This window comes from Mirounga angustirostris, unplaced genomic scaffold (genome assembly GCF_029215605.1).
Source record: "Mirounga angustirostris isolate CCGP_5_RB_7025 unplaced genomic scaffold, mMirAng1.0.hap1 SCAF_1, whole genome shotgun sequence".
NCBI lineage: Eukaryota > Metazoa > Chordata > Mammalia > Carnivora > Phocidae > Mirounga > Mirounga angustirostris.
The window spans coordinates 18,230,197-18,250,566 of NW_026991709.1; the positions used below are offsets into that span (position 1 = coordinate 18,230,197).

At 38.6% G+C, this 20,370-nt stretch overlaps 1 protein-coding gene and 1 long non-coding RNA gene across 4 annotated transcripts in view; one reads left to right on the plus strand and one right to left on the minus strand.

The window, feature by feature from the left end:
* LOC129045356 (uncharacterized) overlaps positions 1–17,127 on the minus strand; it is a 45,573-nt gene extending 28,446 nt beyond the window's left edge. The window contains exons 1-5 of one of the 3 annotated variants that reach the window (XR_010407838.1): positions 16,931–17,127; positions 16,519–16,691; positions 14,591–14,630; positions 11,242–11,363; positions 10,087–11,099 (exon numbers count right to left, since the gene is read on the minus strand). This is a non-coding gene — a long non-coding RNA (uncharacterized LOC129045356). Of the gene's footprint in view, positions 1–10,086; positions 11,100–11,241; positions 11,364–14,590; positions 14,631–16,518; positions 16,692–16,930 lie in introns of those variants that run through there. The other 2 variants (XR_010407839.1, XR_008504965.2) reach the window with 2 other exon arrangements.
* Positions 1–20,370, plus strand: part of CYYR1 (cysteine and tyrosine rich 1) — a 103,519-nt gene that overhangs the window by 31,732 nt on the left and 51,417 nt on the right. The window lies entirely within an intron of this gene.

The following is a 20,370-nucleotide window of genomic DNA, read 5'->3' on the forward strand; positions in this document are numbered from 1 at the left end:
GTTTCTCCTTTCCCTGATTTCCTCCCTCATTTTCCATCTACTTTGACAGTCCTAATCTCTGTCCTCTTATTCTTAAAACCAGCACACTTCAAGGATTTCTATCCCAAAATTTAGTGAATCTGCTTAGTCTGACTGGGAAAAAAATCTGATCAACAGGAAACTCACCCAATCCCATTTTCTTCTTCCAGGTCTTGACTCTCTTCCAATTTATGCCTGTGTTTGTTTTTTCTCCAGTGACTTTGGGGAATTGTTTTTTATATTGACCAAGAATTCAGTTGTTACCTGTGGTAGGGCTGTACTCATAGGAACTGCTCCACTTTTACCATTGTACCAGAAGAAAAAACTGCCCCCTCCCTGGTTGTTGACTTTGAGAAATGCAGCCTAGTGTTCTAAGCAGAGATGCTAAAAGCAATTAGGGAGAGTTTAAGAAAATTTCTTTTAAGAACTGATTTCCTTAAAACACATAATAGATGTCTCCCTTAAAGTGGCATTGCATATCAACCTTGTTGTCTCGCTTAGTTTTATATTAAATCAGAGGGAAGGAGACACGCTATTATGAACAGAAAAAAAAAGATGTGAGTCCCAGACATAATAAAATGCTACTTATGAATTTATGAATGCATCAAAGCTTTGGTTAAACAGCATGGGCTGAATGCAAATGTCTATCTGAACTTCCTCCTGAAGCCTCACAAAGCAATGACAGTAAAGGAATTGAGAGGGGAAAAAAATCACAAGGACAAAAAGAAGACAGCAGACAGCAAAAGTAACATTTTGAACTCTGGGAAATAGTTTTACCACTGTTAACTCTTAGACTGGAGAATGCAGTCATCTGAGTCTGTTGAGGCAGCAAGCCAGAAAGCCAGTCATTTTCACATAAAACTATGAAAATCCTCAGAGACTGTAAGAACTGGTGCTTGCCAGGCAGGTGTGCAAAAAATGGGACTGAAAACTGGAGTGTGGGCTGAACATCTTTAAAAGAGAAGTTAGACTTCCCATCTTCCCTCTGTACCCTGGCTCCATTAAGAGAAAATCTGGGGTCTAATTTTGGAGAGATAGCCTCTGATATCAGATAGCCTCTGATATCAGATAGCCTCTGGATTTGGAGACATCAAGAATAGTTGAGGTTGGAGCGTGAGCTACTATGCTGACATCAGAGGGATTATGGGAAAATCTTCCCATTGAAAAGAGATTTATTCCCTGCATGGCTCCAGAAAGGCCTGCAGCCAGGCATACATACTTGAGGTTGGAGATTGGTGAACTGCCTTCTGGAAGAAAATTGATCCACTCAGAAGTAAAGACCTACGATAGGATTTTTAACCAGAGGGTCTATGAACTTGAATGAGAACAATAATTCATTTTTTGTTTCCACTAACCTTTGAAAATTAGCATCTCTCTCATGTGTGAATGTAGGTAACAAACCAGTGCGATCCTAGCAGTACCCGTAACTTTGCCACCAGTAGGAATCATGGTAATTTTTTGTCACATTACTCATTGCTTATATCTTGAAAGAGTATTTGCACTCATCATTACTTCAACAGTTATTAGATATAACTCTAAAGCTTATGATATGATGCATTACTGTTATTGTATTGCAGTATTACCATAAGCACATATTGTATCACAAATTTAATTTTTAATACTTTGCTATAATTGGTTTCATGCATTTAAAAACATTCTGAAATAGGTTCCACAGGCTTCACCAGACTGCCATGGCACAAAATAAGTTAAGAACCTCCAAACCGGGTGCCTGGGTGGCTCAGTGGGCGCCTGGGTGGCTCAGTTGGTTGGGCGGCTGCCTTCGGCTCAGGTCATGATCCTGGAGTCCCGGGATCGAGTCCCGCATCGGGCTCCCTGCTTGGCAGGGAGTCTGCTTCTCCCTCTGACCCTCCTCCCTCTCATGCTCTCTGTCTCTCATTCTCTCTCTCTCAAGTAAATAAATAAAATCTTTAAAAAAAAATAAACAATAAAAAAAATAAAATAAAAAAATAAAAAAAGAACCTCCAAACCATGGATACAGGCATTCGGAGATTCCCCCAGCCAAACGAATGATCCCATAGTAGCAACACTACAGGGGGAGACTCACAGATTGAGAAGCTATACTCGTGCTTCCCAATCTGGTTCATTTGGGCCTCACTTTTAAATATGATTTAATAGCTAAGGAAGACCAGACATTAGAGGACAACCTCTACTATGAAAGGTAGAGCCAGAAAAAAACAAAATAGACTCAAATAAGAAACAAAGAAGGGAGAGGAACACAGTGGTGAGAAAGTAAACACATGAAAACAACATCATAATTAACATCTTAAGAGAACTAAAAGACTATATTGCATCTATAAAACAAGACCAGACACTGCACATACAAGGGAACAAAGAACACGAAGGAGTTCTTGGAAACTCAATTAAGATAGCTTTGGGGTGCTTGAGTGGCTCAGTCAGTGAAGTCTCCAACTTTGGCTCAGGTCATGATCTCAGGGTCCTAGGATCAGGCAGCTTCAGGCTCCATGCTCAGCAGGGATTCTGCTTGTCCTTCTCCCCCTTTCTCTGCCCCTCCCAAGCCCAACTCCTGCTTGTGCTTTCTTGTACATGCTCTCTGTCTCTCAAATAAATAAATAAAATCTTTAAAAAAGGATAGCTTCAATAAAAAGTTTAACAGATATACAGAAAATAATATTAAGGACAACATTACTCTTTTCCTTCTTTCAGGAAGTAGAAGAAAAAAGTCAAAGAAATAAAAATAGTATTTTATCTCCTTTACCTATTCTCTACTTACAAATCATTGCACTGCTTAGTGAACATCTTCTGACCTCCATTTCAGCACACTCACTCCACTACAGTGCTCCCCACACATACACATTCTCCTATTTAGTGACAGCTGGTTGAATATGAGAAGGCAGAAAATGGGTTGGTTTGAGGCAGAAACTTACTCTTTCCAGAGACTGCAGTTTCTGATAAATGAAGGTTCATCTCTGTGGTAATCACTACTCTTGCTTACCAGATACTCCTAGTTTTCTATCTATCCCCCTCATGGTGGTAGGCTGTTCTCTCTCCTGTAGTTTGAGGTTAAGCATTGCTCTGTGGCTTACTTTGGCCAGTGAAATGTGCAACAGCTCTGGGAAGCCTTCAAACGTTCACTACTTGGTACATGCTCTTCTTTCTGTCACAATGAAACCTCTTCTAGCCTGGGTCACTGAATGCTGATACAGGACAAAAACCGCTTCCTGCCAACCCAAGCTGGATTTGAAGCTTGAGCACTTAGATAAACCTTGCTTGGGCTAAGCACTGACTGCTCGAGGTCATTCATATGGCAATATAAACTAGAATCTCTACCGTCTACATCCTTGCATCTGCTCTTTATGTGTTCTGAGTTGTGAACCAAAGGGGAATGCCACACAGAAGAACAGGATAGAGGAAGCCACCTTGCACCCTTTAATAGTGGAGCCTCGATCTCATGCATAAGTTACCTGGAGCTCAGTGGTTTTAAGTCAAATACTGCATATATTCATACCTGAGTCACTCCATATACCATTCTTTCTATCTGATGAACTCTCCCTAGACCTTCTTCTGTACTCTTCAATTATTTAACGTGCTCATCCATCACAATCCCTTCCGATTATTTCCCTAGGAAAATTTCTCTGAATCCACACATCAGGTAAGATTCCTTGGCTTTCTGCTCCTGCACTTGTACTTTTCTTTCCAGTGTTCACAATGATCAGTGTTTACAAATTCTTGGCTCTTTTGCTTGACTCTTTGATGCAGAATCTTTGGCTGGGCCTGGTACACAGTAGGTGCTCAATAAATATTCATCAAACAAAGAGACAAGTGAATGTAGCATCAAGAAAGCCAAAAATTAGTCTGGAGAATATAGAAATAATATATTGGGGGAAGGCAGAAATAAAGATGAAAGCACAACTGAAAACAGAGCCGGTTAAAGGGCTCTAGTTTAGCGGTGCTCAGGTAACATCAGGAAGCAGGTACATTTCCATTCTGGCATCTCAGGGCAGCTGGTGTTATAAAAAGAGTGACTCAAACTCAAAGGGGAAAAGTTACCATTTTCTTTCTACCTAAGTATTGAATTTTAAAAGCAAAGCTTCAGGCCCTTTCTAATCACATTAGAATGACTCCTGCCATGCTTTACTAAAATGAAAGCCTCTGAAGTGTGGAGGAAATGGTGTTTAAAATGTACTAAGTAAGGTGACTTACACCTTCCCCAAAAAAGTCTGAACTTTCTGCCATCCCTCATTTTGAAATGCTATAATTTGACGTTGCCTTCCTTTGGTAATGTACGCTATTTCTTAATTCGTATAGATCACACATAAACCTATTTGTTAAAAGCATAATGAAACATCTCATAGAAAAACAGAGCTTAATGCCTCTGTGGCTTTCAACAATATATTAGATCTCCCTTCTCTTTCATGCTTCTCTGGAAACTTAAGTCTTAAGTGACCTTTCTTAATAGACATACAAACTCACTGGTGGTTTTTGGGATAGACAAGTTACAAATATCTTCCAGGGGGAGTACCTCAGGGTTCACTTAACTCTCGAGCCTGATGGAGGGAAACTGAGGCAGCCCTCGGAGGGTGGGATGTGAGAATGGCCACTGACCTACATGCAGCACACGCAAGAAGAACCTTAGAATGCCAACATTGTGTATAACACAAATGAAATGAGAGAGCCCTTTAAATTTTAGAGGGTGCTATAACAAAACCTGATTTAAAAGTCATTGACTTCCCTCCACAGCCATAGTAAAAGTCTCATGAGCCTGCCTCTCTCCACCAAATGAATAGAATGAACAAAACTTCAATGGTACAGTTCTTTATAATAGCAGAAGTATTCTGAGCTGAGCCGCCGTCATTCCTCTTTTTATAACTTTCCCCCACCCCCTTTTTGACCTCACTCAGTGAAAAGCTCTTTTAAACTAGTTTTTCTTTTATCTGAAAGAGATACTCACTTTGAGTCAGCCTGTCTCTGTGCCACTCTGCTTTAGCAGGAATTACACCTAGCAGTTGTGATGTCAGTAGACAAAAATTCCCAGTGACTTATGGGTAACAAAATGAGCGAAGAATGAGTGAGTGAATGAAAATAATAAAAGTCCCAGGAAAGGTGTGTTTCTATCACAGCCGTTCTGTAGGATGGGAATAGTCCTCTTTCCCTTGCAAGTGTAAAAAGTAAAATTACTTAAGATTTATGCAAACAGCTGTTATGGTACCAAAAGTCCCAGCTGGGAACAGCACAGTCAAACCAGCAGTTGAAGAGAATTTAATAAAAGGAGCCTTGGCAAAGGGAGAGTGACTAGAGAAGCCAACAAAAGCTGGTGCAGCGTTCCAGGCTGTCAACACCTGAGAACATCCCTAACACAAGGAGGGGGAGGAGCTACCCAAATCCAGAGAGAGTAGCTGTATGAAAGGGGCCTCTCCACCAGAGCTATGGCTGTCTGTGGAAGGCAGTCAGCAACTGACTGGAGGCAGAGCCAGAACATCATAAGGCTCATTCTCACTTTCCTGTCAACCTCCAGTCCCCTGCATTTGGCTGTCATTGCCCAAACCCAGGCAGAAGCCAGAAGGCAAGTTGGTCTATTGATGCAGTTGTTATGGGTCAGCCTTCCTGACTACTGAGCCAGAATGGGGGCCAAGAGGGGTAAGAAAATAAACCAATGCGTTAACACGTAGTAGAGATGCGATAAATGGCCACCGACTCTGAAGCTGAGTGTAATGGAATGAGAAAGCGGTAATTCATATTCATTGATTTACTCATTTAACATTAGCCCTTTATGAAGCCCCTATTATGTAAAAGAACTCTGCTAGTCCCTGAGCACACAAAGAAATAACACACGATTGCTGCCTTCGAAGAGTTGTAATGGAGAAATCAGACAATAAATAAGCAAATGACAATATATCATAGTGATATTAGTGAAATATTGACAAAGTATTTTGCAAGGTCATTATTTTGAGATTCTGGCTGACAAATTCCTTAAACTGATTTGAGACAAATGCTGACATAGTGCCAGAAATACTGGTGAATATCATGATATGGTTACTTGAAGCTCCATGTATTTAGAATTTGATACTGAATTTTTTATTATTTGAATCAGTCTTTTTTTAAAAAGATTTTATTTATTTATTTGAGAAAGAGAGCGTGTGAGCACAAGCAAAGGGGAGGGGCAGAGGGAGAGGGAGAAGCAGACTCACTGCTGAGTAATGAGCCAAATGCGGGACTCGATCCCAGGACCCTGGAATCATGCCCTGAGCCTAAGCCTGATGCCCAACTGACAGAGCCATCCAGGTGCCCTATTTGAATCAGTCTTAAAGCAAACACATTTGAGTCCTAAATTCTTTAAAAAAAAAATTTTTTTTTTAAGATTTTATTTATTTGCGAGAGAGAGAATGAGAGACAGAGAGCATGAGAGGGAGGAGGGTCAGAGGGAGAAGCAGACTCCCCGCCGAGCAGGGAGCCTGATGTGGGACTCGATCCCGGGACTCCGGGATCATGACCTGAGCCGAAGGCAGTTGCTTAACCAACTGAGCCACACAGGCACCCCTGAGTCCTAAATTCTTAACAAAACCTTCTAGACCTTTCACCTTGAAAGAGTAAGTGGCTTTGGCTGGCTATGTTACATAAACTAGTGTTTGCTAACTTTCATTTTTGTAATTGTTCCACTCTCAGAACCATACCAAGCATTGCACAGAAAACACACAAAATAACAGGGCACTCAACTTCTAGATACCAGTAAAATTTCTCCATTAATAAAATATAACTTTATTATGGCAAAAAACAATCATGCAGGCTAATTGCGAACAGCTTGAATTCCATAAATGTTTCCCAGCTCTGACGACTTTTATAACACACAAATATAAGCAAATTGGCTGACAAACCTAAGCTTCACAGTGTACCTCAAATGATACAGTGTGGGTTTGTTAATTTATTTACCATCACTGTGGAGCTGCTTACAAGTACTTACATGTCAATATTCCTGAGAATATATATTAGTGTTGCTCCATAATTCATCAGTATCCCTAGAAAAGATGGGTTCGGTACAGTAACTTAAAATTGTCAAGAAAGCCTTCATGGGTATTTGCCCAAAGAAAATGAAAACACTAATTTGAAAACATATATTCACCCATATGTACTGCAGCATTATTTACAATAGACAAGATATGGAAGCAGCCTAAGTGTCCATAAATAGATGAATGGATAAAGATGTGGTGTATACATATAATGGAATATTACCCAGCCATAAAAAAGAATGAGATCTTGCCATTTGCAACAACGTGGATGGACCCAGGGTATTAAGCTAAGTAAAATAAGTCAGACAGAGAAAGACAAACACCATGTGATTTCACTTACATGTGGACTCTAAAAAAACAAATGAACAAACAAACTAAAACAAAAATAGACCCATAGATAGAGAGAACAAACTGGTGGTTTGCCAGAGGGGAAGAGGTGAGGAATTGGAAAAATGGGTGAAAGGGAGTGGGAGGTACCGGCTTCCAGTTTTGGAATGAGTAAGTCGAAAGGATGGGTAGTACAGCATAAGGAGTATAGTCAATGGTTTTGTAACACATTGTAATTGCACAGTGATAGATGGGAGCTACACTTGCGGTGAGCACAGCCTAACAGAGAGAAGTTGAATCACTGTGTTGTACACCTGAAACTAACATAACATTGTGTGTCAACTATGCTGCAATAAAAAATTAATTAATTTTAAAAAAGGAAAGCTTTCAAAGATCCTTTGTTTCCTTGATTTTTTTAAAGATTTTATTTTTTAATGTAATCTCTACCTCCAGTGTGGGGCTCAAACCCATGACTTTGAGATCAAGAGTCACGTGTTCTACCGACTGAGCCAGCCAGTCACGCCTCCTCTAATTTGAAGATACGTTATTACCAAAGGCCTAAGAGCTAACTCCTTCTTAAGGCCTCCAAATATACCTCTGTTCCTCAGTCATTCTAGCAAGCAATTTAAGTGCTTAATAAGACAAAATCCAATAACACTGAACCACAATGACCTCTGTTAAAAACGTTACCAGCAGCTGATAATTTTAAATTAAATAAAATAGAGACTGATGGTATTGGCCCTGTGCCTTCAGGATGTGGGTCTGTACGTGCCATACTCATGGTCCGTTCAGCCCCCAACTCTGCAATCGTGGGCACTTATTCCTAACGCATGCTAACGGCTGTTGCTGGCTCCAGCAAAACCATGTTTTGTACAGGTTTAATCCATTTTAGGCAAAGCCAAGAGTGGTCATTTGTATTTTAAGATTTAAATAAAAATTGTGGTTGCCTATTTTCTTCATGAATTTTATACTTTACAAATGTAATGCATGACACTCATTAATTCAATATATGAATTATATATGTGTGTTGTATGTTCATATATGACTCAATCTATAAAAGGTCATTTATATCCAGTTTATCAGAAGTTCCTTTATTTCATAAACCCTTCTACCTTTTTAAAACTACCCAAAAGGAACATATGTAACAAATTCTGATGTGATGGACACAGAATGGGCTTTGAACTAAGCATACTCCTATTCAAATCACTACCTCTGCCACTTAGTAACCCGGGGACTTTCGGCAAGTTAATTAACACCTCTGAGCCTTACTTTCTTTATATGCTAAGCATCAATGACAATACATAACTATTGGATTGTTGTGAGAAATAAGGTAAACATATAAGTATCTGTTTACAGATACTTTATATAAGTAAAATAAGTAAAACATATAAGTATCTATTTACAGATACTTTATATAAGTATCTGTAAAGTGTAAAGAGGAAGGACTCAATAATTATTTTAATTTCACTATGCCCCTTTGTTTGCTCTCAATAATGGACTAGGTATCTGTGAAATAGACATGAAACCAGCAAAACTTTATAGTGTTAGCCTTCCTGTCCCAGAAGACTTTTGTTGAAAAGGGGCATAAGAGATTTATTTGAATGTTCTTCCTTCTCTTGCACACTTTCTTGTCTGATGGCCACAGATAATCAGTAACCAAGCTCCTCAATAACAAGTCAAATTGATTTCCGATTAGGAAATTGCTTCTCTCTGATTATATAAATAATGGTACCATCCCAGTAGATTGAACTGAATCTTAGATTTTATTTTCACTTTTTTTTTTCCCATTTTAGGGTCTTTCTAAAGTTGCATCAACAGATTTCTGGCAAATATTATTTTACAGGAATTTCTGAAAAGAAACCTAAGGGTTTTAAATGAATACCCTTTGAGTTAAAAGGAGCAATTTAGTTACTAACAAAATGATATTTTGGCATAAAATTAATATTTCTATTTCTATTCTGTCAAAATAGTTTGCTTCTTTTTGATTGTTAACCAGATTTCTGAACATTTCCAGATTTTTAAGTTTTTCCTTTACCTTTTTTTATAGAATTGCCTGAGTTTATTTCTTGAAGTTTCCATATGATGTTTTCATAAAACAGTTCATTCCTTTGACTGAGCTTTTTGAAAAAGGGTAATGATAATGCCTACCCTTCATTATCTCAGACTTTGTAGAATATCATATTTCTGGAGACACAACAGGTGAACAGAACCTCTGATCGCTGAGCTGTTTTATTATTTGAACGAGATATTCTCCTGGGACCTATAAAAAGATTCTGATACCTAAAACCTGAATTTATCTTTGAATTTGGCAGCAGAGTTCTTTGTAAAATAGCAGTGTTCTGGAGGAACTAAGCTTTCTTTATGTATGATTCATCTGGCCATATTCATGCAAAATAAAAGAAATGTACAGAAGCAGCAATGAAATGGATTATATTCATCCCAACATAGGCCAGTTTTACTTGATGAAAACAGAACTATTCAACAGTCAAGTAACTGTCCATAAAAAGAAAGATTTCTAGATTCGTGGCTGATATAAAGAGCTCCCTTTTAGAACTCTTTTGTGGTTGACTTTCTAACCTTCAAGGTTTATACAACATTCATTGAGAAAAATAAAAGTGGTTTGACTTTAATTGGTTATGTAAATTGGGTTATTTTACATAATTAAAACATACTGAGCTCACACAACTTCATGCCTGAAAAAACAAAACACCATAATATTTTAGAAATTGTACTTGCTAATTTCAAATTCCAAGCCCCAGTACGTTTGTCATATTTTGGCCTGTGGACAAAGAAAAGTGGGAAACTGGCTGTGCTTCTGGTCTCTGCTCTGGCTCTAATTTGCTTCAAATGTCCCAATGACTTTGCTATGTTTCCTGGGCAGAATAAAGTTATAGGAGGGCAGCCTTTCCGTGACTTCTGATCATTCATGTCATAAACACAGTATTTGCAAGAAAAAAAAAAGGAATCCAGAGCTTCTTCACTGAAGGGTCAACTTACTTTATTACCTAATTCATTATGACTGATTGACTTGAACTCTTGGCTTATTTTGTGAACAGAAAGGACTGCCTTCGCTCAGGCAGATTTTGAGAATTAACAGGGCCATGGTGTTTGGAGGACGTATGATTTGTCCCTAAGTGGGGTTCCTGAATCTTAAAATGCCTTCACCTTCCTGTGATATCTAGAACCCTGAAGTAAGCTCAAGAGTTATTATACCACTTAGGGCGCCTGGGTGGCTCAGTTGGTTAAGCGACTGCCTTCGGCTCAGGTCATGATCCTGGAGTCCCGGAATCGAGTCCCACATTGAGCTCCCTGCTTGGCAGGGAGTCTGCTTCTCCCTCTGATCCTCCTCCCTCTCATGCTCTCTGTCTCTCATTCTCTCGGTCTCAAATAAATTAAAAAAAAAAAAAATCTTAAAAAAAAAAGAGTTATTATACCACTTGAAAGATGAAAATGAAACAAACAAACAAAACCAAGAGTCAAAGAGGTGAAGTGCCTTCCATAGGGCTCACATAACACTTAGCCAATAAAAAGTTGCAATAGGGCTCAAAAATAAGACCGATATCTCCAGGGACAAAAAAGGAATAGAAATACACAGATGTTCGTCAGGACTGGGGCCTCTGGAGAATGATTTGATTTGTATTTTATTTTAAAAGGTCACTCACTTTCATGTGGGCGCCAGATGGTGAAGGGCAAGAGAGAAAGCAGAGACCCCACTTTGGAGCCTTCTTGGGGAGCAGGAGAGAAGATGGGGACTTCTGCTCAGGTAATGGCCTGGGAAGAAAGAGAGGTCAGATTCAGAACGTTTTGGAGGAAGAAACAATAGTAATGGTTGATAGATTAGATGCATGAAGTTAGGGAAAGAAAATTTCTAGACTAGACGTGTTCTAGACTTCTACAATGAAAGTGAATATACCTCAATCTGAAATAACCGTGGAAGGACAACAGTGAAGTGAATCTTGCCCATTCTGCTACTACTCAGCCTTTCTCTCTGAACCATGGAATTGTTTTGGAAGCAGGTTGTGATCCTTCTATAGGCTACAATAAAGAAGAAAGGTGTATAAATAAATGAACAAATAAAAGAGAGACAAGAGTAGCTATATTCTGTTACAAATCCAAGCATATCTCTTTTCAGTAGCTTCTGGTACTCTCAGTCTGGCCTCATCTTATCCACCAGAGTTTGATTTCTAAAATAATTTGATTATGTCTCTCCTCTATCTGACACCTTCAGTACTTCATCACCTGACATACACAAGTCCAGATGCTTAGGATGGTCCCGAGGCTCTTTGTAGTCTGGCCTCACCTTACCAGACTTCCTCTCGGCCAAATCCCCCACGCCTTCCTCCCAAGCCTGTATTCTCACAAAACTGAACGTTTTCGCTTTAATACTTATTGTTCTTTGTGCCCAGAACACTCTTGGTTTCTTCCTGGGCCTGGAAAAATTTGTTCATCTTTCCAGTACCAATAACCAATTCCTTCCCCGGGAATTCAGTTATCCCAGGGATAAAACTGCCCTTGAATTCATTTCCCTGATCATATTTTTTCACAATTTATGACCAATCGCTGTGTCTCCATCTCTCCTGATATACTGTGAGATTTTCAAGGGCAAGAACCTGGTCTTTTTATCTTTTTTCATTATTGTATCCCCCAGTGTATGGTAGGTGCTTATCAGTGTTGATTGAAATAAATTAAGGTCTGCCTCATTATAAAAATTTATAGCAGGTAAAATAAAACATTTTCTCTAAAAAATCAAGATGTGAAAGCAAAAGGTCCACTTTGGTCAAAACAAAACTAAATTTTGTGAGCAATCAAACTGTTCATAAATTGGGAGAGTACTCTTCTGATATATAAATAACCCTTAAAAAATACCATCTGTGCTTTTTTCTAAGTGTTTTTTTAAGTTCTTTGTTTTTCCCCAAAGAGGGGGCTGTCACAGGTGCCTTTAAAATTGTCATTAAAACTGTTGGATAATTTAACAGATTCCTATGAATACACAGCTTTGCAAATAATTTTGGAGGCTTTCAAGTCCACTAAAATTCCTTCATGGAATAGATCAAGACTAGGTTAAAGTATCTTCTGTAAACTTTTAAAAATAATATATGGTAAATCTTCTCTATAGTTGGAGTATTGTCCACATTGCCAATTGTTACTATTCTCATAGTGTGAGTGTCTAACACTGTGGTTGATTTAAATGTGCTAATACATAAAGGTAAATATTTGTTGTAGACAGCATACAGTTTTGACAAAATACCACATCGAACAATACAACATCGATGTAAAACTATGCGAATTTTCATTCCAGATAGAATTCGTTTGCAAATGATGACAGTGTAACCTTTTCAATCCATACCACTCCATATCCTTTCCTGAAGGACAAAACAGCTAACAAGGAGCTCCAACAAAAAAAAAAGAGAGAGAGAGAGAGAGAGAGAGAGAGAGAAACATTATAAATCCTACCTTAATCTTCTAAAGAAGTGAATTGAATTTCTTTCCAAACATGAAAAAATATTTTATTCTATCTCTTCCTGTTTTCTTCTTTGCCTTTAATTCAGAAGCTATGTCACAGATGAGCTATGAGTCGGTTTATCAGGATGTATAGCATGTATCCAAGACCCAATCAAACAATCAAATTTTGTTGATCATTCTCTTTGGAATGAAATATACTCAAGAGTTCAATAGAGATAGCAGTCCATCAGGGATTCTTTTAAAAAAAATTTATGCTCCTGCGCTGGCTGTACCACCTGCCTGAAATGTCTTTTTCCAGGTGTCTGCTTCGCCAACTCTTTCACCACCTTCAAGTCTTTGTATGTCAACTCACTTGCATCCCTTCCTTTGATCCTCCTTATACTGCTGACTTATTCTTTTATTCCTTGTAGGATTTAATCTCTTCTGACAATATTTATACTTTATTATGTTTATTGCTTATTCCCCTACTGCTTCCAAAATGTAATCTCTTCAAGGACAAGAATCATACTAATGTATTCCAAACATCCGAAATAGTACTTGGCACATGGTAGGCTCTCAATAAATATTTGTTGAATCAAATGAGTGAATGGATTGACTATACAGCCTAAGATATACATATTAATTCATTCTGAGGATACAACAGTGAATAAGAAGACATGATCCTGTACAAAAACTAACTGATGGTGCCTCTGATGTTAGGATCTAGCCCTGAGTAAAGGAACAGGGATGGTTCTACTGAATCTATTCAGTTTGGGGGAAAAAAAAGACATCTGTTGCAAGGATTTCAATGATACTTCAAGAATGTAAATTACTGCTTAATTTTTGAATTCAGGGTGACACCTGATCCTGAGCCCTTTCCCTTTCTTTGAGTAATCATTTGGTGAGGAACTAAATTGAACCATTCGTTGCTGTGTCAGAAAGCTGAATGTTAGGAGGATAATAGTCTGAGCATCATAAAGTATGGAGCTACAAAGAAGAAAATAGTATAATTTCTTCTTTTCACAAATGAGACTAAAACTAAATAGCTTCAAGAAGTCAGTGTCCTGGACAACCATGCCAGGTGTCTAAGTATGGATCTCAGAGGGTTGCAGATACTTAGGAGCTAATTTCGTAGGACCAGACACTGTCTCAGCATTGCCCTCACAAATGCACAGAGAGTGGCCCCAGCCACAGAGTTAAAGATCCAGTGTCTTCAGCAAGCTGTGTGTAGTCAGCATCAGTGCTGTGACACAAAGGTTCATTGATTTTGTCGGCCAAGAACTCAGGGCCACATGAGAGGAACACTGACGTTCCTCCAGGTTATGGTCTGTACAGTCTGCTGTAACAGAATACCATCCTGGGTAGCCTAAACAACCAACATTTATTTCTCACACAGTTCTAAGAACTGGGAAATCTCAGATCAGTCAGCATGGTTGGGTGCTTGGTCTGGCCCCTCTTCCTGTTTTACAGACAGCTGCCTTCTTGCTAGCAAGATGGGAGACGGGATGGAGAGAGACCAAGCTCTCTGGTCTCTTTTTGTAAGGGAACTAATCCCATCATGGAGACTCTACCTTCATGACCCCATCTAAATCTAATTGCTTTTCAAAGGCTCCACCTTCAAATATATTGCATTGGGATTAGACCTTCAACATATGAATCTTGACACCAATACTCAGTCCATAGCAGTCTCCAAGAAATATTTGTATGTGCCTGTGTGGAAATTTTCTGGGGTCTCTTAGAGATTTAATGAAGAATGGTCTAGGCTCTCTCAAATTTGGGGATTCCTTCCCCCTCCTCTACCCACCCTTACTTACTCTTACCTCTGCCAATATGTCTGATTCCTCACCCACCTGAATCCTCCTATTTTAGAAAAAGAATAAAGAAGAAAATATTTTAATGTAAAGTAAATATATTTAAATGGGTGAATAAGTTTTCTGCTGCATTTTTCTTTCAGGAACAAGCCACTTCTAGGAAATAATTAGGTTTATCTGACAGCAGTACTTGAAAGATTAGAAGTAATACCATATTAAAACTGCATATAATAACATGAAAAGTAAAAAATGGATTCTAGAAAGCATTGGCTCAGATAATCCCATACAGGATGTTCTCTTTTTTTCTTGTAATTCACTTTATTGATAGGTACATTATTTTTAGCCTCAATCGTAGTCAAATTTATAATTGGATAGATTATCCTAGTGAATTCTTAAATCCTGGCTAAACATTTCTTTTATTATTCCCTAGAATCCCTTTATTACTTGCTAGCTTATAGAATAATCTTAATATTAAGTTAAGCAAAGAATTTTAAAGCAATATCCCTTAAAATATTTAATACATTCTAGAGGCCAATATAAGTGGCTTTAAGTTTGACCATTATCATACATGATATACACAGCTACTATTGTCTATTTACACAGATAATTAAAAATTGATTACATTTTGGGAAGCCTCTGTAAATATATCAAAACTAGGGAACTTATCATCCAGCAGAAGCCATCCATTAGATATTCTGTCATTAATATTTTTAAGGTGCAATTTCCAGAAGACTATATTTCATATTTTAGCTTTAGTAGTAGTTAATTTTCTTGTAATCACTGCAAACTCAAAATTATTTTTTCATAATTTAGGACCCTTAGATTGTCCATTAATAAATGCATTAATATTTATCAAATGAGAAAAAATCCTTTTTAATATGCTTTTAAAATGTCTTAAATATAAGTCTTGCCCTGTAATCCAAAGTGGCTTTCAAGGGGCCCCTGCGAACTATCAGACTGTCACAATGATATAAATTATATAAGAAAAGAAATTATATAGTAATTTAAATAGTACTTCTAGAGAGGACGTGATCATAGGATCAAATCAGTATTTTTGTTAAAGACTTTGAAAAGCAGATTGTATGGCAATAAGCCCATACATCCGACTGGTAGTGAAAAGAACTTTTAGACTCAGGTCGTCACATTGGCTTTGCAGGTAGTATAAAACAAAGAGCCGTAGTCTACCTTCAATATGCCATCTTTTTCCGTTTCATACAACTGCTTCATTCTAAAGAATTTCAGTGACCAGAAAGAACCAAGTCAAAATAAGGTGAGTGTGAGAACAAAACCTCGAGGGAAAAAAATGCCCAGGTAGAGGAGTCTAAGAAAGTGAAATTTCATGTATACATTGTTCTTTAGTACTTCTATTTTTAAACACCTTTTGTATGAATGCTATTCTAAGGCTCTGTAGGGGGTGGGTAAAAAGATGTACACAAACGCTAAAGTTCTTGGAGTTTATAGTATGTATGCAAGTATTATTTCAGATCAAGTAGAGAGCCATGTGAAAGGCATAGAAAGAAATGCTGTCAGAGTGGGAGAAAGAAAGAGATAGCTTTCTGAATAAAGCAATCAAGGAGGGTTTTATTGAGGAGGTAACATTTAACAGGCAGGGAACGAGGTGTACAAGGGTTCATTGGAAGACAGTTAGTAGCCCAGGAGGACTGTGCAAACTAACATAAGTCTGGAAATGAAGTTTGGACAAGTCTGTGAAAGGCTTGGAAGGCCAGAAATCCAAAGCAACTGACTAGAGCAACCAGTATGTTCTTAGATTCTTTCATGTGCATGTTGGCCTGTGGGACACAGAGTATCCATGAGTGAGTTGTGAGTTCAATGGGCCCATGATAAGAGAAAAAACAGCCACCAACATGCTATCCGGTTCACCGTGTTAAATGGTAAAAAGAGAGTCCATTTATAATTTCTCTATCTTCATTACTCACTTAATAGATATTTCTTGAAGAATTATGACGTGTAGTGGTAGGGAGCAAGGGGAATTGGTTTGGGTTCATTCATGTCTGCCTTCAGTCCTCAGCTCCACTAATTATTTATAATCTCTCTAAGCCACAATTTCCTCTTCTGTAAAATGGAGATATGCTGCTTCCTTGCAGAGCTCCTGTGCATGCCAAATGAGATATTGTAAGTAAAAGCCTTATCACAGGCCTGGTAGGTGGTTAGTGCTCGTTTAGCTCCCTCTCCCCCTGGCCTTTCCCAGGCTCTGTTCTGTCCCTCCCTCCGGGTCTCTTGTCTTCCCCCACTGCCAGGGCCACGGAAGCCTTCTTCATAACTTTCTCTGCTCTCTAGATCCTAGAATGACATCTAAGCCTCAGCAAGAATAATTTAAAGAATCCTTACCCAGTATTCGGGACACAGCTCCAGTCACAGTCTTGGTAGCAGCTTAGCTCTGACTTTGAGTGTGATTTCTGTCTTTGGACTTTTGCCCAGTCAGCTCTTTAGAACCCCAGTCTTTCTCAGACCTGGCTTCTCTTTTCTCTTGGCCAAACTCCACTGCCTCACGCTATCCCCTTCTCTATTGGTTCTGTTGTCCTGGACGCTGGTCTGGTGCCTGGAATCCTGCTACATGGATTGAACGTCGCCCATGTGTAGGGCCTGTCTGTTATTCAGCATATTTCCTGATCCTGGATTGGGTCCTGGGCTTGTGTCCTTCCAAGATTTTGTTTATTTTTATGGAACTGAGCCACCCCTCCCCACAGCCGCCTTATTAGAGCACTAACTTGGGTCTTTTGCCATGCCACTGGAATTTCCTTGGACCCTGCAACTAAGGAAGTATGTGATTATGTGTGTGTGTGCAGAGGCTTGGCATGGTTCCTGGCACTAGTCTCTCAGTCTACTGGGATCAGTACCAGGCATTCTTAAAAGGTACCATTCTTAAAAGGTACAAACATAACTAAGGCAAGTCCTTACACTTAAGGATTGTATGACAAAACAGGGGAAATGACACAAGTGCATAATGAAGTACAGTGCAAGACAGGATATGGGAAGTGTGTCGGAGAACATCAAAACCCTGTGCAAATTCATAGAAACAAGAAATCAGATTAGGTAGGCACATTTCTGAGCTGCCAAGTTCAAAGTGACATCTGAGCTGTGCTTCCAATGTTGGATATCGACCAACAGATAAAGGAGAGCACACAGCTAGAACACAGAAGCAACATAAACAGACACAGGGCACCAGGAAAAGAGTAAGTAGAGGATGGGAAGGCTGGAGAGAATCTGATCTGGGCCTAGCTTATGGAAAATCTTAATTGCCTGCCTAGGGAAGAAGCCTTTCGTATGATGAGTATTAGAGATCAGGGCTTAGTATAGAACACAGGCTAGGCGCTACCCAACCCCAGGAGGTCCATTCTCACATGCTGGGAGTTGGCAAACTTCTGTTTTATTTGGCCAGATAGTCAATATTTTAGGCTTTGCAGGCCATGTGGTCTGTGTTGCAAGTACTCAGCTCTGCCTTTGTAGCTCAAAAGGCACAGACAGTATGTAAAGAAATGAGTATGGATGTGTTCCAATAAAACCTTATTTATGGACCCTGAAATTTGAATTTTACAACATATTATTCTTCTGATTTTTTTCCAACTCTTAAAAATGTAAAAATAAAAAAAATGATAAGCATACAAAATAGGCAGCAGACCAGATTTGGCCCTCAGGTTATTGTTTGCCGGCCCCAATCGAGACTCAATGTGAATGATACACAGGCCATGGCAGAAAACCATTGATGGTGTTTATTAAAGACAAGCATGATACTGTCAAACCTGAACAAGAAATAGATTCGTAGGGAGACAGATGTGAGATAAGAGACTGTGGTTCATGCTGTGTGTATCTGTGTCTGTGTGCATGTGCGCTTTTGACACACTTTTGAACTGCCGTGTAGAAAGGGAGTTTGACCTGGGCCATTTATTATTGTACACTCTCTATTTCAAAAACGTCCACACAATATATGATCATCAGCTTGGCACTGTGACCAGCTCTCTGAATCTCTTTTATAAAAAAGGATGGCAGAAGTGTCTAAAGAGAAGAAAAGAAGAAAAGCAGTCGTTCTCAAGGTTGTAATCTTTGCGGGGGGCGGGAAGTAACCCAGACCCCGGGGTCAAGGCGGTAACGCATAGAAGTTGTTGGTAAAAGGAAACAAAGGAGCATTCACTTTGCAATAACCTGGTCCTATTTTATCATAACATCGCATAAAACGTCCTATAAAATTCACTGTGCTTTCTGTTACTCTCCATTTTAAAAGTCAGCACTTGGATATGTGTCAGAAATCTTGGTTCAGTGACCTTCGGCTTCAGAAGCTTTATCTCATTACTGATATGCTGTCTGTATTCCAGCACGTGGCTGTGGGTATCTATTTGCAGCTGGCTTTTTTGGATCCATTTCTCTTGTTTGTCACAGTAGAGTTATGTGGGCCAATGACTAGGCAGAAAAATTCCATGACAAAGTTCAATTAGAAACTTCTTATATGGATTTTTGTGTCTTGGTTAGTGTAGTTCTGATTGGTTTCTGGACTCGTAATATTTTAGGCTGTGAATCTGCGACCTTTAAATGACAGTCAGGATGTTCCTAATGTTTAGTGCGTGTAGAGTACTGTTACTAACTGCAAAAAAACATCTTCTGAACTAGAATAATGGGTGGAGGTTCCACAGAGGCAAATCTGCTTAATGTAGGAAATACTTTTCTGTCAGACATAGATACAAGTGAGTGAAATGAGCTTTCTCAGAAAATAAATGGCAGGCTGAGTCAAAAAGAAGTTCTCTACAGGGACAGTTTGTTAATTTGAAACAGGTGACTTGGACTCTTCCTATCCTAATGCTATAGATTCCACTGAGTTTTCCAGAGAACCCAAAGCATATTTTAATCATAGAATTCACACCTTTGAGTATCTCACATTACATGGATTTAAAAGATTAGACTTGCTTTTGATAAGATTGTTTTGCATCTAGAAAACTGATAAAGAGAATACCGTTATTACCACTGTTACCATAATATTTTGCCATCATCAATAATCTGGAGGTGACTTGCAAAATAATTACATATGAATTCAGTATCTTTTTGAAGTCTGACAACAAATATAGTCATTAATTACCCAAATCTATAAAAAGTAATGTTTTTAAAGGACTTTGATATATCCTTAAATACATTCTAATGAAATTTTTCAAATAGCTGATAGCTGGTCATATTATACCTTGTCCTAACTACACATCAATCCTTGGAACATACGGTTGGCTTTGTTGTGCAATAGCGGATCCAGGTGGACGCCCTCCAGGAAGAGAGTGTAAGATACCATGTGAGCTGCCAATATTGCATTCATTCACTCTTGAAGGCAGTGATAACACAAAAGTGTCTTCAGAGGCTGCAAACTCATGCTTTGGGTAATCTTTAATGTTTATCATATATAATGTTTATCGTATATCACAGTTTCCTTTGCATTTTCTTCATGCTCCATACTTAGAAAATACACCAACGCTGATACATAAACAGTTCCTTACTTCACTGCTTAGGTGTCACAGCTGTTAAGCAAGCAAGACTGAAAATGGTACCATTCTCTATGGCTCTAACAAAGTTGATGTAAAATAGTATAATTCATTATATCTCATCCAATTAGGCTTCTAGGTTTCATACTGCATTATGTATGTACTTGCATTTCAATACTAGCCTAAATTTGGTAATTCTGCTTGCAAACTTTTATAGTTGAAACTAAAAAATCCCTCTGATACAAGCAAGCTATGTATTATTTTCCCCACTCTGTGGATTTGAAAACAGAGACCCAGAGTTAAAAACTGACTTAC